The 27,478-nt window shown below is 31.7% G+C and overlaps 1 long non-coding RNA gene across 1 annotated transcript; it reads right to left on the bottom strand.

The window, feature by feature from the left end:
- Positions 1-22,376: 22,376 nt before the first annotated feature.
- LOC137186690 (uncharacterized) lies at positions 22,377-27,224 on the bottom strand. Its single transcript, XR_010929072.1, has 3 exons — positions 26,852-27,224; positions 26,317-26,425; positions 22,377-22,707 (listed from the first exon to the last, which is right to left on the bottom strand). It is a non-coding gene; the product is annotated as an uncharacterized lncRNA (long non-coding RNA).
- Between the last annotated feature and the right edge of the window lie 254 nt (positions 27,225-27,478).

Genomic DNA, 27,478 nt, shown 5'->3' with positions numbered 1-27,478 from the left:
AACAGAGTTCAAAGTTCATGTTGCCTCTCGGACTCCTACCTCCTCTCATTTTTCTGAAAAAAAAGGAAAAACAACAAATAAACAGTAGTCAGACGATATAGATCAGTGTTCAAACTTAAAAATGTTACAAAATAAGCAGTTGAAATATTTCTGAACACATGAATTCTGAATGTAAAAATAGGTAGAAAAAGTATAAAAACAGAGTTCAAAGTTCATGTTGCCTCTCGGACTCCTACCTCCTCTCATTTTTCTGAAAAAGAGAAAGAAAGAAAAAGAAAAACAATATTGTCAGAAGATGGAGATCAGTGTTCAAAGTTAAAAGTGTTACAAAATAAGCAGTTGAAATATTTCTGAACACATGAATTCTGAACGTAAAAGTAGGTAGAAAAAGTATAAAAACAGAGTTCAAAGTTCATGTTGCCTCTCGGACTCCTACCTCCTCTCATTTTTCTGAAAAAAAAAGAAAAAAATCAACAAAATAAGAGTAGTCAGACGATATAAATCAGTGTTCAAAGTTAAAAATGTTACAAAATGAGAAACCGAAAGATTTCTGAACACATGAATTCTGAACATAAAAGTACGTAGAAAAAGTATAAAAACAGAGTTCAAAGTTCATGTTGCCTCTCAGACTCCTACCTCCTCTCATTTTTCTGAAAAAGAGAAAGAAAGAAAAAGAAAAAGAATATTGTCAGACGATAAAGATCAGTGTTCAAACTTAAAAATGTTACAAAATAAGCAGTTGAAATATTTCTGAACACATGAATTCTGAACGTAAAAGAACTTAGAAAAGGTATTAAAACAGAGTTCAAAGTTCATGTTGCCTCTCGGACTCCTACCTCCTCTCATTTTTCTGAAAAAAAAGGAAAAACAACAAATAAACAGTAGTCAGACGATATAGATCAGTGTTCAAACTTAAAAATGTTACAAAATAAGCAGTTGAAATATTTCTGAACACATGAATTCTGAATGTAAAAATAGGTAGAAAAAGTATAAAAACAGAGTTCAAAGTTCATGTTGCCTCTCGGACTCCTACCTCCTCTCATTTTTCTGAAAAAGAGAAAGAAAGAAAAAGAAAAACAATATTGTCAGAAGATGGAGATCAGTGTTCAAAGTTAAAAGTGTTACAAAATAAGCAGTTGAAATATTTCTGAACACATGAATTCTGAACGTAAAAGTAGGTAGAAAAAGTATAAAAACAGAGTTCAAAGTTCATGTTGCCTCTCGGACTCCTACCTCCTCTCATTTTTCTGAAAAAAAAAGAAAAAAATCAACAAAATAAGAGTAGTCAGACGATATAAATCAGTGTTCAAAGTTAAAAATGTTACAAAATGAGAAACCGAAAGATTTCTGAACACATGAATTCTGAACATAAAAGTACGTAGAAAAAGTATAAAAACAGAGTTCAAAGTTCATGTTGCCTCTCAGACTCCTACCTCCTCTCATTTTTCTGAAAAAGAGAAAGAAAGAAAAAGAAAAAGAATATTGTCAGACGATAAAGATCAGTGTTCAAAGTTAAAAGTGTTACAAAATAAGCAGTTGAAATATTTCTGAACACATGAATTCTGAACGTAAAAGTACGTAGAAAAAGTATAAAAACAGAGTTCAAAGTTCATGTTGCCTCTCGGACTCCTACCTCCTCTCATTTTTCTGAAAAAAAAAGAAAAAAATCAACAAAATAAGAGTAGTCAGACGATATAAATCAGTGTTCAAAGTTAAAAATGTTACAAAATGAGAAACCGAAAGATTTCTGAACACATGAATTCTGAACATAAAAGTACGTAGAAAAAGTATAAAAACAGAGTTCAAAGTTCATGTTGCCTCTCAGACTCCTACCTCCTCTCATTTTTCTGAAAAAGAGAAAGAAAGAAAAAGAAAAAGAATATTGTCAGACGATAAAGATCAGTGTTCAAAGTTAAAAGTGTTACAAAATAAGCAGTTGAAATATTTCTGAACACATGAATTCTGAACGTAAAAGAACGTAGAAAAAGTATTAAAACAGAGTTCAAAGTTCATGTTGCCTCTCGGACTCCTACCTCCTCTCATGTTTCTGAAAAAGAAAAAGAAAAAAACAACAAAGAAAGAGCAATCAGACGATGGAGATCAATGTTCAAAGTATGAAAAACCAGATGAACAGATGAGCAATATGTCATCAGATGAAATATGACCATATCATAAGTATACTGTATCTGAATTTAAAATGAGTGTTCAAACTTCACATTGTCTCCAGTCCTCTGCTCTCTGTAGAAAACAAATGGAAGACGAGAAGAAACTGATTAAAAATGTTACAAAACAATTCTGAACACATGAATTCTGAACGTAAAAGTAGGTAGAAAAAGTATAAAAACAGAGTTCAAAGTTCATGGTGCCTCTCAGACTCCTACCTCCTCTCATTTTTCTGAAAAAGAGAAAGAAAGAAATAGAAAAACAATATTGTCAGAAGATGGAGATCAGTGTTCAAAGTTAAAAATGTTACAAAATAAGCAGTTGAAATGTTTCTGAACACATGAATTCTGAACGTAAAAGAACGTAGAAAAAGTATAAAAACAGAGTTCAAAGTTCATGTTGCCTCTCGGACTCCTACCTCCTCTCATTTTTCTGAAAAAAAAAAAAAAAAATCAACAAAATAAGAGTAGTCAGATGATATAAATCAGTGTTCAAAGTTAAAAATGTTACAAAATGAGAAACCGAAAGATTTCTGAACACATGAATTCTGAACATAAAAGTACGTAGAAAAAGTATTAAAACAGAGTTCAAAGTTCACATTGCCTCTCGGACTCCTACCTCCTCTCATTTTTCTGAAAAAAAAAGGAAATAAAAAAAAAAAAACAGTAGTCAGACAATATAGATCAGTGTTCAAAGTTAAAAATGTTACAAAATAAGCAGTTGAAATATTTCTGAACACATGAATTCTGAACGTAAAAGAACGTAGAAAAAGTATAAAAACAGAGTTCAAAGTTCATGTTGCCTCTCGGACTCCTACCTCTTCTCATTTTTCTGAAAAAGAGAAAGAAAGAAAAAGAAAAAGAATATTGTCAGAAGATGGAGATCAGTGTTCAAAGTTAAAAATGTTACAAAATAAGCAGTTGAAATGTTTCTGAACACATGAATTCTGAAATTAAAAGTAGGTAGAAAAAGTATTAAAACAGAGTTCAAAGTTCATGTTGCCTCTCGAACTCCTACCGCCTCTCATTTTTCTGAAAAAGAGAAAGAAAGAAAAAGGAAAACAATATTGTCAGAAGATGGAGATCAGTGTTCAAAGTTAAAAGTGTTACAAAATAAGCAGTTGAAATATTTCTGAACACATGAATTCTGAACGTAAAAGTAGGTAGAAAAAGTATAAAAACAGAGTTCAAAGTTCATGTTGCCTCTCGAACTCCTACCTCCTCTCATTTTTCTGAACAAAAAAGAAAAAAATCAACAAAATAAGAGTAGTCAGACGATATAAATCAGTGTTCAAAGTTAAAAATGTTACAAAATAAGCAGTTGAAATATTTCTGAACACATGAATTCTGAACGTAAAAGTATGTAGAAAAGGTATAAAAACAGAGTTCAAAGTTCATGTTGCCTCTCGAACTCCTACCTCCTCTCATTTTTTCTGAAAAAGAAAAAGACAACAACAACAAAACAAAGAGTAGTCAGAAGATGGAGATCAGTGTTCAAAGTTAAAAATGTTACAAAATAAGCAGTTGAAATATTTCTGAACACATAAATTCTGAGAATAAAAGAACGTAGAAAAAGTATAAAAATAGAGTTCAAAGTTCATGTTGCCTCTCAGATTCCTACCTCCTCTCATTTTTCTGAAAAAAAAAAGGAAAAAACAACAAATAAACAGTAGTCAGACGATATAGATCAGTGTTCAAACTTAAAAATGTTACAAAATAAGCAGTTGAAATATTTCTGAACACATGAATTCTGAACGTAAAAGAACTTAGAAAAGGTATTAAAACAGAGTTCAAAGTTCATGTTGCCTCTCGGACTCCTACCTCCTCTCATTTTTCTGAAAAAAAAGGAAAAACAACAAATAAACAGTAGTCAGACGATATAGATCAGTGTTCAAACTTAAAAATGTTACAAAATAAGCAGTTGAAATATTTCTGAACACATGAATTCTGAATGTAAAAATAGGTAGAAAAAGTATAAAAACAGAGTTCAAAGTTCATGTTGCCTCTCGGACTCCTACCTCCTCTCATTTTTCTGAAAAAGAGAAAGAAAGAAAAAGAAAAACAATATTGTCAGAAGATGGAGATCAGTGTTCAAAGTTAAAAGTGTTACAAAATAAGCAGTTGAAATATTTCTGAACACATGAATTCTGAACGTAAAAGTAGGTAGAAAAAGTATAAAAACAGAGTTCAAAGTTCATGTTGCCTCTCGGACTCCTACCTCCTCTCATTTTTCTGAAAAAAAAAGAAAAAAATCAACAAAATAAGAGTAGTCAGACGATATAAATCAGTGTTCAAAGTTAAAAATGTTACAAAATGAGAAACCGAAAGATTTCTGAACACATGAATTCTGAACATAAAAGTACGTAGAAAAAGTATAAAAACAGAGTTCAAAGTTCATGTTGCCTCTCAGACTCCTACCTCCTCTCATTTTTCTGAAAAAGAGAAAGAAAGAAAAAGAAAAAGAATATTGTCAGACGATAAAGATCAGTGTTCAAAGTTAAAAGTGTTACAAAATAAGCAGTTGAAATATTTCTGAACACATGAATTCTGAACGTAAAAGTACGTAGAAAAAGTATAAAAACAGAGTTCAAAGTTCATGTTGCCTCTCGGACTCCTACCTCCTCTCATTTTTCTGAAAAAAAAAGAAAAAAATCAACAAAATAAGAGTAGTCAGACGATATAAATCAGTGTTCAAAGTTAAAAATGTTACAAAATGAGAAACCGAAAGATTTCTGAACACATGAATTCTGAACATAAAAGTACGTAGAAAAAGTATAAAAACAGAGTTCAAAGTTCATGTTGCCTCTCAGACTCCTACCTCCTCTCATTTTTCTGAAAAAGAGAAAGAAAGAAAAAGAAAAAGAATATTGTCAGACGATAAAGATCAGTGTTCAAACTTAAAAATGTTACAAAATAAGCAGTTGAAATATTTCTGAACACATGAATTCTGAACGTAAAAGAACTTAGAAAAGGTATTAAAACAGAGTTCAAAGTTCATGTTGCCTCTCGGACTCCTACCTCCTCTCATTTTTCTGAAAAAAAAGGAAAAACAACAAATAAACAGTAGTCAGACGATATAGATCAGTGTTCAAACTTAAAAATGTTACAAAATAAGCAGTTGAAATATTTCTGAACACATGAATTCTGAATGTAAAAATAGGTAGAAAAAGTATAAAAACAGAGTTCAAAGTTCATGTTGCCTCTCGGACTCCTACCTCCTCTCATTTTTCTGAAAAAGAGAAAGAAAGAAAAAGAAAAACAATATTGTCAGAAGATGGAGATCAGTGTTCAAAGTTAAAAGTGTTACAAAATAAGCAGTTGAAATATTTCTGAACACATGAATTCTGAACGTAAAAGTAGGTAGAAAAAGTATAAAAACAGAGTTCAAAGTTCATGTTGCCTCTCGGACTCCTACCTCCTCTCATTTTTCTGAAAAAAAAAGAAAAAAATCAACAAAATAAGAGTAGTCAGACGATATAAATCAGTGTTCAAAGTTAAAAATGTTACAAAATGAGAAACCGAAAGATTTCTGAACACATGAATTCTGAACATAAAAGTACGTAGAAAAAGTATAAAAACAGAGTTCAAAGTTCATGTTGCCTCTCAGACTCCTACCTCCTCTCATTTTTCTGAAAAAGAGAAAGAAAGAAAAAGAAAAAGAATATTGTCAGACGATAAAGATCAGTGTTCAAAGTTAAAAGTGTTACAAAATAAGCAGTTGAAATATTTCTGAACACATGAATTCTGAACGTAAAAGTAGGTAGAAAAAGTATAAAAACAGAGTTCAAAGTTCATGTTGCCTCTCGGACTCCTACCTCCTCTCATTTTTCTGAAAAAAAAAGAAAAAAATCAACAAAATAAGAGTAGTCAGACGATATAAATCAGTGTTCAAAGTTAAAAATGTTACAAAATGAGAAACCGAAAGATTTCTGAACACATGAATTCTGAACATAAAAGTACGTAGAAAAAGTATAAAAACAGAGTTCAAAGTTCATGTTGCCTCTCAGACTCCTACCTCCTCTCATTTTTCTGAAAAAGAGAAAGAAAGAAAAAGAAAAAGAATATTGTCAGACGATAAAGATCAGTGTTCAAAGTTAAAAGTGTTACAAAATAAGCAGTTGAAATATTTCTGAACACATGAATTCTGAACGTAAAAGAACGTAGAAAAAGTATTAAAACAGAGTTCAAAGTTCATGTTGCCTCTCGGACTCCTACCTCCTCTCATGTTTCTGAAAAAGAAAAAGAAAAAAACAACAAAGAAAGAGCAATCAGACGATGGAGATCAATGTTCAAAGTATGAAAAACCAGATGAACAGATGAGCAATATGTCATCAGATGAAATATGACCATATCATAAGTATACTGTATCTGAATTTAAAATGAGTGTTCAAACTTCACATTGTCTCCAGTCCTCTGCTCTCTGTAGAAAACAAATGGAAGACGAGAAGAAACTGATTAAAAATGTTACAAAACAATTCTGAACACATGAATTCTGAACGTAAAAGTAGGTAGAAAAAGTATAAAAACAGAGTTCAAAGTTCATGGTGCCTCTCAGACTCCTACCTCCTCTCATTTTTCTGAAAAAGAGAAAGAAAGAAATAGAAAAACAATATTGTCAGAAGATGGAGATCAGTGTTCAAAGTTAAAAATGTTACAAAATAAGCAGTTGAAATGTTTCTGAACACATGAATTCTGAACGTAAAAGAACGTAGAAAAAGTATAAAAACAGAGTTCAAAGTTCATGTTGCCTCTCGGACTCCTACCTCTTCTCATTTTTCTGAAAAAAAAAAAAAAAAATCAACAAAATAAGAGTAGTCAGATGATATAAATCAGTGTTCAAAGTTAAAAATGTTACAAAATGAGAAACCGAAAGATTTCTGAACACATGAATTCTGAACATAAAAGTACGTAGAAAAAGTATTAAAACAGAGTTCAAAGTTCACATTGCCTCTCGGACTCCTACCTCCTCTCATTTTTCTGAAAAAAAAAGGACATAAAAAAAAAAAAACAGTAGTCAGACAATATAGATCAGTGTTCAAAGTTAAAAATGTTACAAAATAAGCAGTTGAAATATTTCTGAACACATGAATTCTGAACGTAAAAGAACGTAGAAAAAGTATAAAAACAGAGTTCAAAGTTCATGTTGCCTCTCGGACTCCTACCTCTTCTCATTTTTCTGAAAAAGAGAAAGAAAGAAAAAGAAAAAGAATATTGTCAGAAGATGGAGATCAGTGTTCAAAGTTAAAAATGTTACAAAATAAGCAGTTGAAATGTTTCTGAACACATGAATTCTGAAATTAAAAGTAGGTAGAAAAAGTATTAAAACAGAGTTCAAAGTTCATGTTGCCTCTCGAACTCCTACCGCCTCTCATTTTTCTGAAAAAGAGAAAGAAAGAAAAAGGAAAACAATATTGTCAGAAGATGGAGATCAGTGTTCAAAGTTAAAAGTGTTACAAAATAAGCAGTTGAAATATTTCTGAACACATGAATTCTGAACGTAAAAGTAGGTAGAAAAAGTATAAAAACAGAGTTCAAAGTTCATGTTGCCTCTCGAACTCCTACCTCCTCTCATTTTTCTGAACAAAAAAGAAAAAAATCAACAAAATAAGAGTAGTCAGACGATATAAATCAGTGTTCAAAGTTAAAAATGTTACAAAATAAGCAGTTGAAATATTTCTGAACACATGAATTCTGAACGTAAAAGTATGTAGAAAAGGTATAAAAACAGAGTTCAAAGTTCATGTTGCCTCTCGAACTCCTACCTCCTCTCATTTTTTCTGAAAAAGAAAAAGACAACAACAACAAAACAAAGAGTAGTCAGAAGATGGAGATCAGTGTTCAAAGTTAAAAATGTTACAAAATAAGCAGTTGAAATATTTCTGAACACATAAATTCTGAGAATAAAAGAACGTAGAAAAAGTATAAAAATAGAGTTCAAAGTTCATGTTGCCTCTCAGATTCCTACCTCCTCTCATTTTTCTGAAAAAAAAAGGAAAAAACAACAAATAAACAGTAGTCAGACGATATAGATCAGTGTTCAAACTTAAAAATGTTACAAAATAAGCAGTTGAAATATTTCTGAACACATGAATTCTGAACGTAAAAGAACTTAGAAAAGGTATTAAAACAGAGTTCAAAGTTCATGTTGCCTCTCGGACTCCTACCTCCTCTCATTTTTCTGAAAAAAAAGGAAAAACAACAAATAAACAGTAGTCAGACGATATAGATCAGTGTTCAAACTTAAAAATGTTACAAAATAAGCAGTTGAAATATTTCTGAACACATGAATTCTGAATGTAAAAATAGGTAGAAAAAGTATAAAAACAGAGTTCAAAGTTCATGTTGCCTCTCGGACTCCTACCTCCTCTCATTTTTCTGAAAAAGAGAAAGAAAGAAAAAGAAAAACAATATTGTCAGAAGATGGAGATCAGTGTTCAAAGTTAAAAGTGTTACAAAATAAGCAGTTGAAATATTTCTGAACACATGAATTCTGAACGTAAAAGTAGGTAGAAAAAGTATAAAAACAGAGTTCAAAGTTCATGTTGCCTCTCGGACTCCTACCTCCTCTCATTTTTCTGAAAAAAAAAGAAAAAAATCAACAAAATAAGAGTAGTCAGACGATATAAATCAGTGTTCAAAGTTAAAAATGTTACAAAATGAGAAACCGAAAGATTTCTGAACACATGAATTCTGAACATAAAAGTACGTAGAAAAAGTATAAAAACAGAGTTCAAAGTTCATGTTGCCTCTCAGACTCCTACCTCCTCTCATTTTTCTGAAAAAGAGAAAGAAAGAAAAAGAAAAAGAATATTGTCAGACGATAAAGATCAGTGTTCAAAGTTAAAAGTGTTACAAAATAAGCAGTTGAAATATTTCTGAACACATGAATTCTGAACGTAAAAGTACGTAGAAAAAGTATAAAAACAGAGTTCAAAGTTCATGTTGCCTCTCGGACTCCTACCTCCTCTCATTTTTCTGAAAAAAAAAGAAAAAAATCAACAAAATAAGAGTAGTCAGACGATATAAATCAGTGTTCAAAGTTAAAAATGTTACAAAATGAGAAACCGAAAGATTTCTGAACACATGAATTCTGAACATAAAAGTACGTAGAAAAAGTATAAAAACAGAGTTCAAAGTTCATGTTGCCTCTCAGACTCCTACCTCCTCTCATTTTTCTGAAAAAGAGAAAGAAAGAAAAAGAAAAAGAATATTGTCAGACGATAAAGATCAGTGTTCAAACTTAAAAATGTTACAAAATAAGCAGTTGAAATATTTCTGAACACATGAATTCTGAACGTAAAAGAACTTAGAAAAGGTATTAAAACAGAGTTCAAAGTTCATGTTGCCTCTCGGACTCCTACCTCCTCTCATTTTTCTGAAAAAAAAGGAAAAACAACAAATAAACAGTAGTCAGACGATATAGATCAGTGTTCAAACTTAAAAATGTTACAAAATAAGCAGTTGAAATATTTCTGAACACATGAATTCTGAATGTAAAAATAGGTAGAAAAAGTATAAAAACAGAGTTCAAAGTTCATGTTGCCTCTCGGACTCCTACCTCCTCTCATTTTTCTGAAAAAGAGAAAGAAAGAAAAAGAAAAACAATATTGTCAGAAGATGGAGATCAGTGTTCAAAGTTAAAAGTGTTACAAAATAAGCAGTTGAAATATTTCTGAACACATGAATTCTGAACGTAAAAGTAGGTAGAAAAAGTATAAAAACAGAGTTCAAAGTTCATGTTGCCTCTCGGACTCCTACCTCCTCTCATTTTTCTGAAAAAAAAAGAAAAAAATCAACAAAATAAGAGTAGTCAGACGATATAAATCAGTGTTCAAAGTTAAAAATGTTACAAAATGAGAAACCGAAAGATTTCTGAACACATGAATTCTGAACATAAAAGTACGTAGAAAAAGTATAAAAACAGAGTTCAAAGTTCATGTTGCCTCTCAGACTCCTACCTCCTCTCATTTTTCTGAAAAAGAGAAAGAAAGAAAAAGAAAAAGAATATTGTCAGACGATAAAGATCAGTGTTCAAAGTTAAAAGTGTTACAAAATAAGCAGTTGAAATATTTCTGAACACATGAATTCTGAACGTAAAAGTACGTAGAAAAAGTATAAAAACAGAGTTCAAAGTTCATGTTGCCTCTCGGACTCCTACCTCCTCTCATTTTTCTGAAAAAAAAAGAAAAAAATCAACAAAATAAGAGTAGTCAGACGATATAAATCAGTGTTCAAAGTTAAAAATGTTACAAAATGAGAAACCGAAAGATTTCTGAACACATGAATTCTGAACATAAAAGTACGTAGAAAAAGTATAAAAACAGAGTTCAAAGTTCATGTTGCCTCTCAGACTCCTACCTCCTCTCATTTTTCTGAAAAAGAGAAAGAAAGAAAAAGAAAAAGAATATTGTCAGACGATAAAGATCAGTGTTCAAAGTTAAAAGTGTTACAAAATAAGCAGTTGAAATATTTCTGAACACATGAATTCTGAACGTAAAAGAACGTAGAAAAAGTATTAAAACAGAGTTCAAAGTTCATGTTGCCTCTCGGACTCCTACCTCCTCTCATGTTTCTGAAAAGAAAAAGAAAAAAACAACAAAGAAAGAGCAATCAGACGATGGAGATCAATGTTCAAAGTATGAAAAACCAGATGAACAGATGAGCAATATGTCATCAGATGAAATATGACCATATCATAAGTATACTGTATCTGAATTTAAAATGAGTGTTCAAACTTCACATTGTCTCCAGTCCTCTGCTCTCTGTAGAAAACAAATGGAAGACGAGAAGAAACTGATTAAAAATGTTACAAAACAATTCTGAACACATGAATTCTGAACGTAAAAGTAGGTAGAAAAAGTATAAAAACAGAGTTCAAAGTTCATGGTGCCTCTCAGACTCCTACCTCCTCTCATTTTTCTGAAAAAGAGAAAGAAAGAAATAGAAAAACAATATTGTCAGAAGATGGAGATCAGTGTTCAAAGTTAAAAATGTTACAAAATAAGCAGTTGAAATGTTTCTGAACACATGAATTCTGAACGTAAAAGTAGGTAGAAAAAGTATAAAAACAGAGTTCAAAGTTCATGTTGCCTCTCGGACTCCTACCTCCTCTCATTTTTCTGAAAAAAAAAAAAAAAAAATCAACAAAATAAGAGTAGTCAGATGATATAAATCAGTGTTCAAAGTTAAAAATTTTACAAAATGAGAAACCGAAAGATTTCTGAACACATGAATTCTGAACATAAAAGTACGTAGAAAAAGTATTAAAACAGAGTTCAAAGTTCACATTGCCTCTCGGACTCCTACCTCCTCTCATTTTTCTGAAGGGAGAGAAAGAAAGAAAAAGAAAAAGAATATTGTCAGAAGATGGAGATCAGTGTTCAAAGTTAAAAATGTTACAAAATAAGCAGTTGAAATGTTTCTGAACACATGAATTCTGAAATTAAAAGTAGGTAGAAAAAGTATCAAAACAGAGTTCAAAGTTCATGTTGCCTCTCGAACTCCTACCGCCTCTCATTTTTCTGAAAAAGAGAAAGAAAGAAAAAGAAAAAGAATATTGTCAGAAGATGGAGATCAGTGTTCAAAGTTAAAAGTGTTACAAAATAAGCAGTTGAAATATTTCTGAACACATGAATTCTGAACGTAAAAGTACGTAGAAAAAGTATAAAAACAGAGTTCAAAGTTCATGTTGCCTCTCGAACTCCTACCTCCTCTCATTTTTCTGAACAAAAAAGAAAAAAATCAACAAAATAAGAGTAGTCAGACGATATAAATCAGTGTTCAAAGTTAAAAATGTTACAAAATAAGCAGTTGAAATATTTCTGAACACATGAATTCTGAAATTAAAAGTACATAGAAAAGGTATAAAAACAGAGTTCAAAGTTCACGTTGCCTCTCGAACTCCTACCTCCTCTCATTTTTCTGAAAAAGAGAAAGAAAGAAAAAGAAAAACAATATTGTCAGAAGATGGAGATCAGTGTTCAAAGTTAAAAATGTTACAAAATAAGCAGTTGAAATATTTCTGAACACATGAATTCTGAACGTAAAAGTATGTAGAAAAGGTATAAAAACAGAGTTCAAAGTTCATGTTGCCTCTCGGACTCCTACCTCCTCTCATTTTTTCTGAAAAAGAAAAAGACAACAACAACAAAACAAAGAGTAGTCAGAAGATGGAGATCAGTGTTCAAAGTTAAAAATGTTACAAAATAAGCAGTTGAAATATTTCTGAACACATAAATTCTGAGAATAAAAGAACGTAGAAAAAGTATAAAAATAGAGTTCAAAGTTCATGTTGCCTCTCGGACTCCTACCTCCTCTCATTTTTCTGAAAAAAAAGGAAAAACAACAAATAAACAGTAGTCAGACGATATAGATCAGTGATCAAACTTAAAAATGTTACAAAATAAGCAGTTGAAATATTTCTGAACACATGAATTCTGAACATAAAAGTACGTAGAAAAAGTATAAAAAAAGAGTTCAAAGTTCATGTTGCCTCTCGGACTCCTACCTCCTCTCATTTTTCTGAAAAAGAGAAAGAAAGAAAAAGAAAAACAATATTGTCAGAAGATGGAGATCAGTGTTCAAAGTTAAAAGTGTTACAAAATAAGCAGTTGAAATATTTCTGAACACATGAATTCTGAACGTAAAAGTAGGTAGAAAAAGTATAAAAACAGAGTTCAAAGTTCATGTTGCCTCTCGGACTCCTACCTCCTCTCATTTTTCTGAAAAAAAAAGAAAAAAATCAACAAAATAAGAGTAGTCAGACGATATAAATCAGTGTTCAAAGTTAAAAATGTTACAAAATGAGAAACCGAAAGATTTCTGAACACATGAATTCTGAACATAAAAGTACGTAGAAAAAGTATAAAAACAGAGTTCAAAGTTCATGTTGCCTCTCAGACTCCTACCTCCTCTCATTTTTCTGAAAAAGAGAAAGAAAGAAAAAGAAAAAGAATATTGTCAGACGATATAGATCAGTGTTCAAAGTTAAAAGTGTTACAAAATAAGCAGTTGAAATATTTCTGAACACATGAATTCTGAACGTAAAAGTAGGTAGAAAAAGTATAAAAACAGAGTTCAAAGTTCATGTTGCCTCTCGGACTCCTACCTCCTCTCATTTTTCTGAAAAAGAGAAAGAAAGAAATAGAAAAACAATATTGTCAGAAGATGGAGATCAGTGTTCAAAGTTAAAAATGTTACAAAATAAGCAGTTGAAATGTTTCTGAACACATGAATTCTGAACGTAAAAGTACGTAGAAAAAGTATAAAAACAGAGTTCAAAGTTCATGTTGCCTCTCGGACTCCTACCTCCTCTCATTTTTCTGAAAAAGAGAAAGAAAGAAAAAGAAAAAGAATATTGTCAGACGATATAGATCAGTGTTCAAAGTTAAAAGTGTTACAAAATAAGCAGTTGAAATATTTCTGAACACATGAATTCTGAACGTAAAAGTAGGTAGAAAAAGTATAAAAACAGAGTTCAAAGTTCATGTTGCCTCTCGGACTCCTACCTCCTCTCATTTTTTCTGAAAAAGAAAAAGACAAAAACAACAAAAATGAGAGTAGTCAGACGATGGAGATCAATGTTTAAAGTTAAAAATGTTACAAAATGAGAAATCGAAAGATTTCTGAACACATCAATTCTGAAATTAAAAGTATGTAGAACAGGTATTAAAACAGAGTTCAACGTTCACGTTGCCTCTCAGACTCCTGCCTCCTCTCATTTTTCTGAAAAATAAGAAAAAAACAAAATGGATGGAGATCAATGTTCAAAATTAAAAATGTTACAAAATGAGAAACCGAAAGATTTCTGAACACATGAATTCTGAACATAAAAGTACGTAGAAAAAATATTAAAACAGAGTTCAAAGTTCACGTTGCCTCTCGAACTCCTACCTCCTCTCATTTTTCTGAAAAAGAGAAAGAAAGAAAAAGAAAAAGAATATTGTCAGAAGATGGAGATCAGTGTTCAAAGTTAAAAATGTTACAAAATAAGCAGTTGAAATATTTCTGAACACATAAATTCTGAGAATAAAAGAACGTAGAAAAAGTATAAAAATAGAGTTCAAAGTTCATGTTGCCTCTCAGATTCCTACCTCCTCTCATTTTTCTGAAAAAGAAAAGGAAAAAACAACAAATAAACAGTAGTCAGACGATATAGATCAGTGTTCAAAGTTAAAAATGTTACAAAATAAGCAGTTGAAATATTTCTGAACACATGAATTCTGAACGTAAAAGAACGTAGAAAAAGTATAAAAACAGAGTTCAAAGTTCATGTTGCCTCTCGGACTCCTACCTCCTCTCATTTTTCTGAAAAAAAAAGAAAAAAATCAACAAAATAAGAGTAGTCAGACAATATAAATCAGTGTTCAAAGTTAAAAATGTTACAAAATGAGAAACCGAAAGATTTCTGAACACATGAATTCTGAACATAAAAGTACGTAGAAAAAGTATTAAAACAGAGTTCAAAGTTCATGTTGCCTCTCAGACTCCTACCTCCTCTCATTTTTCTGAAAAAGAGAGAGAAAGAAAAAGAAAAAGAATATTGTCAGACGATATAGATCAGTGTTCAAAGTTAAAAGTGTTACAAAATAAGCAGTTGAAATATTTCTGAACACATGAATTCTGAACGTAAAAGTAGGTAGAAAAAGTATAAAAACAGAGTTCAAAGTTCATGTTGCCTCTCGGACTCCTACCGCCTCTCATTTTTCTGAAAAAGAGAAAGAAAGAAAAAGGAAAACAATATTGTCAGAAGATGGAGATCAGTGTTCAAAGTTAAAAGTGTTACAAAATAAGCAGTTGAAATATTTCTGAACACATGAATTCTGAAATTAAAAGTACATAGAAAAGGTATAAAAACAGAGTTCAAAGTTCACGTTGCCTCTCGAACTCCTACCTCCTCTCATTTTTCTGAAAAAGAGAAAGAAAGTAAAAGAAAAACAATATTGTCAGAAGATGGAGATCAGTGTTCAAAGTTAAAAATGTTACAAAATAAGCAGTTGAAATATTTCTGAACACATGAATTCTGAACGTAAAAGTATGTAGAAAAGGTATAAAAACAGAGTTCAAAGTTCATGTTGCCTCTCGGACTCCTACCTCCTCTCATTTTTTCTGAAAAAGAAAAAGACAACAACAACAAAACAAAGAGTAGTCAGAAGATGGAGATCAGTGTTCAAAGTTAAAAATGTTACAAAATAAGCAGTTGAAATATTTCTGAACACATAAATTCTGAGAATAAAAGAACGTAGAAAAAGTATAAAAATAGAGTTCAAAGTTCATGTTGCCTCTCAGATTCCTACCTCCTCTCATTTTTCTGAAAAAAAAAAGGAAAAAACAACAAATAAACAGCAGTCAGACGATATAGATCAGTGTTCAAAGTTAAAAATGTTACAAAATAAGCAGTTGAAATATTTCTGAACACATGAATTCTGAACGTAAAAGAACGTAGAAAAAGTATAAAAACAGAGTTCAAAGTTCATGTTGCCTCTCGGACTCCTACCTCCTCTCATTTTTCTGAAAAAAAAAGAAAAAAATCAACAAAATAAGAGTAGTCAGACGATATAAATCAGTGTTCAAAGTTAAAAATGTTACAAAATGAGAAACCGAAAGATTTCTGAACACATGAATTCTGAACATAAAAGTACGTAGAAAAAGTATAAAAACAGAGTTCAAAGTTCATGTTGCCTCTCGGACTCCTACCTCCTCTCATTTTTCTGAAAAAGAGAAAGAAAGAAAAAGAAAAAGAATATTGTCAGACGATATAGATCAGTGTTCAAAGTTAAAAGTGTTACAAAATAAGCAGTTGAAATATTTCTGAACACATGAATTCTGAACGTAAAAGTAGGTAGAAAAAGTATAAAAACAGAGTTCAAAGTTCATGTTGCCTCTCGGACTCCTACCTCCTCTCATTTTTTCTGAAAAAGAAAAAGACAAAAACAACAAAAATGAGAGTAGTCAGACGATGGAGATCAATGTTTAAAGTTAAAAATGTTACGAAATGAGAAATCGAAAGATTTCTGAACACATCAATTCTGAAATTAAAAGTATGTAGAACAGGTATTAAAACAGAGTTCAACGTTCACGTTGCCTCTCAGACTCCTGCCTCCTCTCATTTTTCTGAAAAAGAGAAAGAAAGAAATAGAAAAACAATATTGTCAGAAGATGGAGATCAGTGTTCAAAGTTAAAAATGTTACAAAATAAGCAGTTGAAATGTTTCTGAACACATGAATTCTGAACGTAAAAGTAGGTTGAAAAAGAATAAAAACAGAGTTCAAAGTTCATGTTGCCTCTCGGACTCCTACCTCCTCTCATTGTTCTGAAAAAAAAAGAAAAAAATCAACAAAATAAGAGTAGTCAGACGATATAAATCAGTGTTCAAAGTTAAAAATGTTACAAAATGAGAAACCGAAAGATTTCTGAACACATGAATTCTGAATATGACCATATCATAAGTATACTGTATCTGAATTTAAAATGAGTGTTCAAACTTCACACTGTCTCCAGTCCTCTGCTCTCTGTAGAAAACAAATGGAAGACGAGAAGAAACTGATTAAAAATGTTACAAAACAATTCTGAACACATGAATTCTGAACGTAAAAGAACTTAGAAAAGGTATTAAAACAGAGTTCAAAGTTCATGTTGCCTCTCGGACTCCTACCTCCTCTCATTTTTCTGAAAAAAAAGGAAAAACAACAAATAAACAGTAGTCAGACGATATAGATCAGTGTTCAAACTTAAAAATGTTACAAAATAAGCAGTTGAAATATTTCTGAACACATGAATTCTGAACGTAAAAGAACGTAGAAAAGGTATAAAAACAGAGTTCAAAGTTCATGTTGCCTCTCTGACTCCTACCTCCTCTCATTTTTCTGAAAAAGAAAAAGAAAAAAACAACAAAGAAAGAGCAATCAGACAATGGAGATCAATGTTCAAAGTATGAAAAACCAGATGAACAGATGAGCAATATGTCATCAGATGAAATATGACCATATCATAAGTATACTGTATCTGAATTTAAAATGAGTGTTCAAACTTCACATTGTCTCCAGTCCTCTGCTCTCTGTAGAAAACAAATGGAAGACGAGAAGAAACTGATTAAAAATGTTACAAAACAATTCTGAACACATGAATTCTGAACGTAAAAGTAGGTAGAAAAAGTATAAAAACAGAGTTCAAAGTTCATGTTGCCTCTCGAACTCCTACCTCCTCTCATTTTTCTGAAAAAGAGAAAGAAAGAAATAGAAAAACAATATTGTCAGAAGATGGAGATCAGTGTTCAAAGTTAAAAATGTTACAAAATAAGCAGTTGAAATATTTCTGAACACATGAATTCTGAAATTAAAAGTACGAAGAAAAAGTATTAAAACAGAGTTCAAAGTTCATGTTGCCTCTCGGACTCCTACCTCCTCTCATTTTTTCTGAAAAAGAAAAAGACAAAAACAACAAAAATAAGAGTAGTCAGACGATGGAGATCAATGTTTAAAGTTAAAAATGTTACGAAATGAGAAATCGAAAGATTTCTGAACACATCAATTCTGAAATTAAAAGTATGTAGAACAGGTATTAAAACAGAGTTCAACGTTCACGTTGCCTCTCAGACTCCTGCCTCCTCTCATTTTTCTGAAAAATAAGAAAAAAACAAAATGGATGGAGATCAATGTTCAAAATTAAAAATGTTACAAAATGAGAAACCGAAAGATTTCTGAACACATGAATTCTGAACATAAAAGTACGTAGAAAAAGTATTAAAACAGAGGTCAAAGTTCACGTTGCCTCTCGAACTCCTACTTCCTCTCATTTTTCTGAAAAAGAGAAAGAAAGAAAAAGAAAAAGAATATTGTCAGAAGATGGAGATCAGTGTTCAAAGTTAAAAATGTTACAAAATAAGCAGTTGAAATATTTCTGAACACATAAATTCTGAGAATAAAAGAACGTAGAAAAAGTATAAAAATAGAGTTCAAAGTTCATGTTGCCTCTCAGATTCCTACCTCCTCTCATTTTTCTGAAAAAAAAAGGAAAAAACAACAAATAAACAGTAGTCAGACGATATAGATCAGTGTTCAAAGTTAAAAATGTTACAAAATAAGCAGTTGAAATATTTCTGAACACATGAATTCTGAACGTAAAAGAACGTAGAAAAGGTATTAAAACAGAGTTCAAAGTTCATGTTGCCTCTCGGACTCCTACCTCCTCTCATTTTTCTGAAAAAAAAGGAAAAACAACAAATAAACAGTAGTCAGACGATATAGATCAGTGTTCAAACTTAAAAATGTTACAAAATAAGCAGTTGAAATATTTCTGAACACATGAATTCTGAATGTAAAAATAGGTAGAAAAAGTATAAAAACAGAGTTCAAAGTTCATGTTGCCTCTCTGACTCCTACCTCCTCTCATTTTTCTGAAAAAAAAAGAAAAAAATCAACAAAATAAGAGTAGTCAGACGATATAAATCAGTGTTCAAAGTTGAAAATGTTACAAAATAAGCAGTTGAAATGTTTCTGAACACATGAATTCTGAACGTAAAAGTACGTAGAAAAAGTATAAAAACAGAGTTCAAAGTTCATGTTGCCTCTCGGACTCCTACCTCCTCTCATTTTTCTGAAAAAAAAGGAAAAACAACAAATAAACAGTAGTCAGACGATATAGATCAGTGTTCAAACTTAAAAATGTTACAAAATAAGCAGTTGAAATATTTCTGAACACATGAATTCTGAACGTAAAAGTAGGTAGAAAAAGTATAAAAACAGAGTTCAAAGTTCATGTTGCCTCTCGGACTCCTACCTCCTCTCATTTTTCTGAAAAAGAGAAAGAAAGAAAAAGAAAAACAATATTGTCAGACGATATAGATCAGTGTTCAAAGTTAAAAATGTTACAAAATAAGCAGTTGAAATATTTCTGAACACATGAATTCTGAACGTAAAAGTACGTAGAAAAAGTATAAAAACAGAGTTCAAAGTTCATGTTGCCTCTCGGACTCCTACCTCCTCTCATTTTTCTGAAAAAAAAAGAAAAAAATCAACAAAATAAGAGTAGTCAGACGATATAAATCAGTGTTCAAAGTTAAAAATGTTACAAAATAAGCAGTTGAAATGTTTCTGAACACATGAATTCTGAACGTAAAAGTACGTAGAAAAGGTATAAAAACAGAGTTCAAAGTTCATGTTGCCTCTCGGACTCCTACCTCCTCTCATTTTTCTGAAAAAAAAGGAAAAACAACAAATAAACAGTAGTCAGACGATATAGATCAGTGTTCAAACTTAAAAATGTTACAAAATAAGCAGTTGAAATATTTCTGAACACATGAATTCTGAACGTAAAAGTAGGTAGAAAAAGTATAAAAACAGAGTTCAAAGTTCATGTTGCCTCTCGGACTCCTACCTCCTCTCATTTTTCTGAAAAAGAGAAAGAAAGAAAAAGAAAAACAATATTGTCAGACGATATAGATCAGTGTTCAAAGTTAAAAGTGTTACAAAATAAGCAGTTGAAATATTTCTGAACACATGAATTCTGAACGTAAAAGTACGTAGAAAAAGTATAAAAACAGAGTTCAAAGTTCATGTTGCCTCTCGGACTCCTACCTCCTCTCATTTTTCTGAAAAAAAAAGAAAAAAATCAACAAAATAAGAGTAGTCAGACGATATAAATCAGTGTTCAAAGTTAAAAATGTTACAAAATAAGCAGTTGAAATGTTTCTGAACACATGAATTCTGAACGTAAAAGTAGGTAGAAAAAGTATAAAAACAGAGTTCAAAGTTCATGTTGCCTCTCGGACTCCTACCTCCTCTCATTTTTTCTGAAAAAGAAAAAGACAAAAACAGCAAAAATGAGAGTAGTCAGACGATGGAGATCAATGTTTAAAGTTAAAAATGTTACAATATGAGAAATCGAAAGATTTCTGAACACATCAATTCTGAAATTAAAAGTATGTAGAACAGGTATTAAAACAGAGTTCAACGTTCACGTTGCCTCTCAGATTCCTGCCTCCTCTCATTTTTCTGAAAAATAAGAAAAAAACAAAATGGATGGAGATCAATGTTCAAAATTAAAAATGTTACAAAATGAGAAACCGAAAGATTTCTGAACACATGAATTCTGAACATAAAAGTACGTAGAAAAAGTATTAAAACAGAGTTCAAAGTTCACGTTGCCTCTCGAACTCCTACCTCCTCTCATTTTTCTGAAAAAGAGAAAGAAAGAAAAAGAAAAAGAATATTGTCAGAAGATGGAGATCAGTGTTCAAAGTTAAAAATGTTACAAAATAAGCAGCTGAAATATTTCTGAACACATAAATTCTGAGAATAAAAGAACGTAGAAAAAGTATAAAAATAGAGTTCAAAGTTCATGTTGCCTCTCAGATTCCTACCTCCTCTCATTTTTCTGAAAAAGAGAAAGAAAGAAAAAGAAAAACAATATTGTCAGACGATATAGATCAGTGTTCAAAGTTAAAAGTGTTACAAAATAAGCAGTTGAAATATTTCTGAACACATGAATTCTGAACGTAAAAGTACGTAGAAAAAGTATAAAAACAGAGTTCAAAGTTCATGTTGCCTCTCGGACTCCTACCTCCTCTCATTTTTCTGAAAAAAAAAGAAAAAAATCAACAAAATAAGAGTAGTCAGACGATATAAATCAGTGTTCAAAGTTAAAAATGTTACAAAATAAGCAGTTGAAATGTTTCTGAACACATGAATTCTGAACGTAAAAGTAGGTAGAAAAAGTATAAAAACAGAGTTCAAAGTTCATGTTGCCTCTCGGACTCCTACCTCCTCTCATTTTTTCTGAAAAAGAAAAAGACAAAAACAGCAAAAATGAGAGTAGTCAGACGATGGAGATCAATGTTTAAAGTTAAAAATGTTACAAAATGAGAAATCGAAAGATTTCTGAACACATCAATTCTGAAATTAAAAGTATGTAGAACAGGTATTAAAACAGAGTTCAACGTTCACGTTGCCTCTCAGATTCCTGCCTCCTCTCATTTTTCTGAAAAATAAGAAAAAAACAAAATGGATGGAGATCAATGTTCAAAATTAAAAATGTTACAAAATGAGAAACCGAAAGATTTCTGAACACATGAATTCTGAACATAAAAGTACGTAGAAAAAGTATTAAAACAGAGTTCAAAGTTCACGTTGCCTCTCGAACTCCTACCTCCTCTCATTTTTCTGAAAAAGAGAAAGAAAGAAAAAGAAAAAGAATATTGTCAGAAGATGGAGATCAGTGTTCAAAGTTAAAAATGTTACAAAATAAGCAGCTGAAATATTTCTGAACACATAAATTCTGAGAATAAAAGAACGTAGAAAAAGTATAAAAATAGAGTTCAAAGTTCATGTTGCCTCTCAGATTCCTACCTCCTCTCATTTTTCTGAAAAAAAAAGGAAAAAACAACAAATAAACAGTAGTCAGACGATATAGATCAGTGTTCAAACTTAAAAATGTTACAAAATAAGCAGTTGAAATATTTCTGAACACATGAATTCTGAACGTAAAAGAACGTAGAAAAAGTATAAAAACAGAGTTCAAAGTTCATGTTGCCTCTCGGACTCCTACCTCTTCTCATTTTTCTGAAAAAGAGAAAGAAAGAAAAAGAAAAAGAATATTGTCAGAAGATGGAGATCAGTGTTCAAAGTTAAAAATGTTACAAAATAAGCAGTTGAAATGTTTCTGAACACATGAATTCTGAAATTAAAAGTACGTAGAAAAAGTATTAAAACAGAGTTCAAAGTTCATGTTGCCTCTCGGACTCCTACCTCTCATTTTTTCTGAAAAAGAAAAAGACAACAACAACAAAACAAAGAGTAGTCAGAAGATGGAGATCAGTGTTCAAAGTTAAAAATGTTACAAAATAAGCAGTTGAAATATTTCTGAACACATAAATTCTGAGAATAAAAGAACGTAGAAAAAGTATAAAAATAGAGTTCAAAGTTCATGTTGCCTCTCAGATTCCTACCTCCTCTCATTTTTCTGAAAAAAAAAAGGAAAAAACAACAAATAAACAGTAGTCAGACGATATAGATCAGTGTTCAAAGTTAAAAATGTTACAAAATAAGCAGTTGAAATATTTCTGAACACATGAATTCTGAACGTAAAAGAACGTAGAAAAGGTATTAAAACAGAGTTCAAAGTTCATGTTGCCTCTCGGACTCCTACCTCCTCTCATTTTTCTGAAAAAAAAGGGAAAACAACAAATAAACAGTAGTCAGACGATATAGATCAGTGTTCAAACTTAAAAATGTTACAAAATAAGCAGTTGAAATATTTCTGAACACATGAATTCTGAACGTAAAAGAACGTAGAAAAGGTATAAAAACAGAGTTCAAAGTTCATGTTGCCTCTCTGACTCCTACCTCCTCTCATTTTTCTGAAAAAGAAAAAGAAAAAAACAACAAAGAAAGAGCAATCAGACGATGGAGATCAATGTTCAAAGTATGAAAAACCAGATGAACAGATGAGCAATATGTCATCAGATGAAATATGACCATATCATAAGTATACTGTATCTGAATTTAACATGAGTGTTCAAACTTCACACTGTCTCCAGTCCTCTCCTCTCTGTAGAAAACAAATGGACGAGACGAGAAAAACTGAAGTTACAGTCACACAAATGACAGTGACGAAACTCCAATTCAAATCAAATTATACATCAAATCATTTCTAAATCTGAAAATTCAAATTCCAGTCCTCTGTTCTCTCTAGAAAAATGGAAGACAAGAAGAAACAGAGTTTACAAAGATACAGACATGAATTTCTCAGTTACAGAGAGTTGGGTTTGTTATATTTTTTTCACCCTCAAGGTTACATATTTACTCTCAACTTGCAGACAAAAGTCAGGATCCCAAATTAACATTGAAATAGGTTTTTTTGTAATTATTCCTCCTGTTCATACTGAACATCAGAGGATCCCTTCATAATGCACTTACAATGTAAATGATGGGGGACAAAATCCACAGTCCTCTTTCTGTGCAAAAATGTATTTAAAAGCTTATCTGAAGCTAATACGAAGCTTCATCAGGCTGATATGATATATCAGGCTTTGATACACACACAATACTTGTCAGTAGTGTAAGTTCATTGTTGGTTTGGCTCTGCACATGAGATTTGGTGAAAATAACAAAAATATAAAAAAATCACCAGCGAAATCCTTTAATAGCCAGTACAAACAAGAGCAAAATCTCTTTCACTGTTCATATGGACACCTGACTGACACTTGGAAAAATTGTGAACCTGTCCTTTAAACATTCAACTTTAGAAATTGCACTGCGAAATAAAGAATAGTTTGTCCCTGTATTATTTGAATGTTTGTCTTAGCACTTTTTCAGAACACACACAGTAACTAATAATCTTAGCAAAATTAGAAAGCATATGGTAAACAGTAATGAATAAAGTGCCAATATATAGCTAATAATTTACTGTTACCTCTAATCACAGTAACCAACTACAGTACTGTGCAAAAGTTTTAGGCACTAAAAGTAAAGTGAGAATGCTTACAAAAATATTGCTATAAAATGTTCTAATTTATCAATTAACTTCTTACAAAGTTGAGTAAACAGCAGAAACCTAAATGAAATCAATATTTGCTGTTTTAAAACAGCAGCAGTTCTCCTCGGTACACTTTTACACAGTTTTTCATGGTAGCTTGCAGGTAGGTTGTTGTAACCATCCTGGAGAAAGAATGTTCTTCTGTGGATTTATTATTTAGGCCATCTCAGGTGCTGATGATGTTGAGATCAGGGCTCTGTGGGGGCCAGACCATACAATCTGTTGCAGGACTCATCATTCCTCTTGTTGCTGAAAATAGTTCTTTATGACTCTAGCTGTATGTTTCGGGTCATTGTCATGTCATGAATAAATTTGGGACCAATCACCACACCTCCAAAGAATCTAAACATCTAAGATGCCTAAAACTTTTGCACAGTACTGTATATACTTATATAATATTATAATATATATAATATTTCTGTGCAGATAAATATCCATTGTTCTCACTGCAGTTCACGTTTTGGATCAATAATCACTGTATAATAAATCATTAAATACATCTGAAAACTAGGTGCATACTGCAGACTCTAATACACACTGAAGGGTGTTTCGACTTTCATAGCTTACATCAAAACTTTTGCATAATTTGTCACAGATCTACTGTAGATAACAAAATAAACACAAGGCTCCTGTAAATCACAATTTTTGTAAAATAGCCTTGTTAAATCTAATACTGCTCCCACATGAGAGGCATTAAAGCTATAGTTGTGCCATGGCCTATCATTTGAACAATGCATGGTGCTGAAATTAAGTCTAATAAGCCTTTCAGAAATGAAAGTCTAATGTGTGAATTCCAACACTGTTTTAATTTAAAAACTTTAGCCTATGCCTATGCTGATGCCATTATTTCTCCTAGATACAGTCCTTAACAGTGTCTATTTTATTCTTAAAAGAAATAAACAAAACCACTGCACCGGTTAACACCCCCAATAAAAGAATCCTTAAAAAACTGGCTCATGGTTGAATCTTATTGCTGACCCCTGTCATACAGTGTTGTTTCTTGTTACTCATTTTGCACAAATGATAACTACTGTTTATAATTAAATCATTAATATATCCCTACCTAAGCATTAAACAGTAAAGGTACTATCAGTAGTGGAAGAAGAATTCAGTCTTCCATGTAAGTAAAAGTGGCAATACCATGTTATCAAAATCCTCAATTACAGGTAAAGGTTATGCATTCAAAATGTTACTCAAGTAAAAGTTTAGATGTATCAGCAAAAGATACTTGTATACTAGTATCAAAATTAAAAGTACATTGTTGTCCGGATAGGCCCCTGTCAGTAGTATACTATAATATCTTATTATTATAATTGATTCATCAATGTGGAAGCAGCATTTTAGCTGGTCAAACTATTCTACATACTGTTGGGCACTGTAGTTAAATATATATCAATGCATAACATATTTTAGGCTGATCATGTGCTCTGTTTGTAACATCTTCGTGTGTAAAGGAACTTGTAACTGTAGCTGTCAGACAAATGTAGTGGAGAAAAACACAGATCCCCTAAGAAGTGAGTAGAAATATAAACATAACATTTTAATACTCAAGTACTTTAAGTACAGTACTTGAGTAAATGGTAAGGCCATGTACACTATCTGTACTCACTGTTGGGAACCACTGGTTATACTACTGATGCTTCACTATTAATAATCTAATGATGTCATATATAATAATATAGCAGTCAGAGGGACCAAACCACTACTTTTACTGCAATACTTTAACTACATCAAGCTCATAATACTTATGTACTTTTACTGCAATCAAGCTCATGATACTTATGTACTTTTACTGCAATACTTTAACTACATCAAGCTCATAATACTTATGTACTTTTACTGTAGTAGGATAAGTATTTTTACATTGCCGTATTGGTACTTTTACTTAAGTAAAGGATCGCAGTACTTCTTCCACCACTGTGTATTAGAAGATCAGAAAAAACAATGTTACTCTGTTCAACCTCTTTAAACAGACTATTATGTATTAAAGTAGAGATGAAATGAAAAATTCCTTTTTAATCCTTTTAGATCACATTTCTGGTCATATTATGCACCTATTTAACAATATATGCCAAAAAAAATCTATTTCTTTGTATTCTTATATCAAATTCAAAACATGTTGTAAAACAAAATATGACATGTGCTTACGTAGGCTTGAACCAACCAATTTCAACCAATAATATCATGACATCCATCAATCAAACTTCAACTTTTAGCAGCACAGAGCTAAGATTCATTATGACATGCCCACTTCTCAAAATTCAAATCTAATTCCTCCCAACATTATGTCCCACCTGTCCTGGCCTGTTTCACTCAGAAATACATCACAATACAGTAGTTAGATAATCTTGAAATGCCGTTTCATCTGTACTTTAAAGTGAGGCCAAGTATCTCAGTAGTAACCTGTCTGTCTGTCCTTAATATTGGCTTTAAGTTTAATATCATATGTAAATGTTGAAAAAAACACAATTACATTGTAAATACAATTTTAAAAAACACAAGGCTACTTATAAATGTCTGAAAGAACAACTGAATTTGGATATTTCACAACTCCTTTCACCTTTGGTTGTAAGTCACAGTATAACTTTGCTACATCAGAAAGAAAAGAACCCTGCAACTTACTGTAAATGTTCCTTTTTGTGTGTGTAGAGACACATATGATCTTGTCATACTGAGTTCAGTCCAGTTTCTGGTTGAAATGTGGTGCTCTCACAGCATGTTGCCTGCTTCTCTGCAAACAGTAAAATGCCAGGAGTTCAGTGTGCATCTGTCCTCAGTTATGACTGGCATTCTAGAACGTCCTTATGATCTATCAAAGGAAATAAGTTTGGATTCTACAGTCACACTGGCATATGAAGCAGTATTCACACAATACATAATCAACCCAAAGATAATGTTCTGAAGCATTTACTCTTCACACATTCAGCAGTTAGTTTTCACAGTAATAGGACTGTGAAAAAAATGCACAAATTGGTTGGTGGGTCAACACAAAGTGTACACATGTATACAGTCCTTTAAGCTTTAGCCAGTAGTGTGTGGCTCAGATGTTCAAGTACTCCTGTGTTGTATAATGTTGTATTGGGACAAACTGACCATGCAAACAATAATTTTAATAATATATATAATAACATAATAATGTTTCTGAATATTCACTTACCACGAGAGCTAATACAACAGCTAATTTACACGTTGCATTTAGCTTAGCTTCTAGTCCGCAATTAAGCCGACACAGGTGGGTGGTTAAAAAGCTCATTACCATCGACTACATTCATTTCACATTACACAAACATAAACTACTGTTTTTTGCTGTACTGTGTTTTTCAAAGGTAAAATAACACACTATTCAACTCTTTTGGAACAAAATCGTAATGCTAACCAGATAACCAGATTGGAGTAGCTAACTCAGGATAATTCATTAATTTGGAGAGAAACGCTCGCAGGTAACTTCTCTTTCAACAGCTACTCTGTAGTTTAGCAGGTTTCTCTCTCTGGGAATATCGCCGTCTTCACTCGGTTTCAACTCGTTTTATTCTTACATCAGGAGTTACTAAAGCTCTCTTCTCAACTAGCGGAGTTTTGGTCACATACCTGTCAGAATAGTTTGTTTGTGAGGCGTTTAAGTAACATCTGTTATTTGTAGCAACAGAAAATAGCCTGGGTTACATTTGGCTCTGTAGTTTTGTGTTTAGAAGAAATGTTTGGAATGTATGTTAGCGAGCTGCATCCCACAGGGTTTTGATAATGAATACAACAGGATTAGCAGAAGATGCCACCAGTAGACCAT

The sequence above is a fragment of the Thunnus thynnus genome, chromosome 7 (assembly GCF_963924715.1).
Source record: "Thunnus thynnus chromosome 7, fThuThy2.1, whole genome shotgun sequence".
Classification (NCBI taxonomy): domain Eukaryota; kingdom Metazoa; phylum Chordata; class Actinopteri; order Scombriformes; family Scombridae; genus Thunnus; species Thunnus thynnus.
The sequence above is the reverse complement of the archived record's forward strand: the minus strand, read 5'-3'. Positions and strand labels throughout refer to the sequence as shown.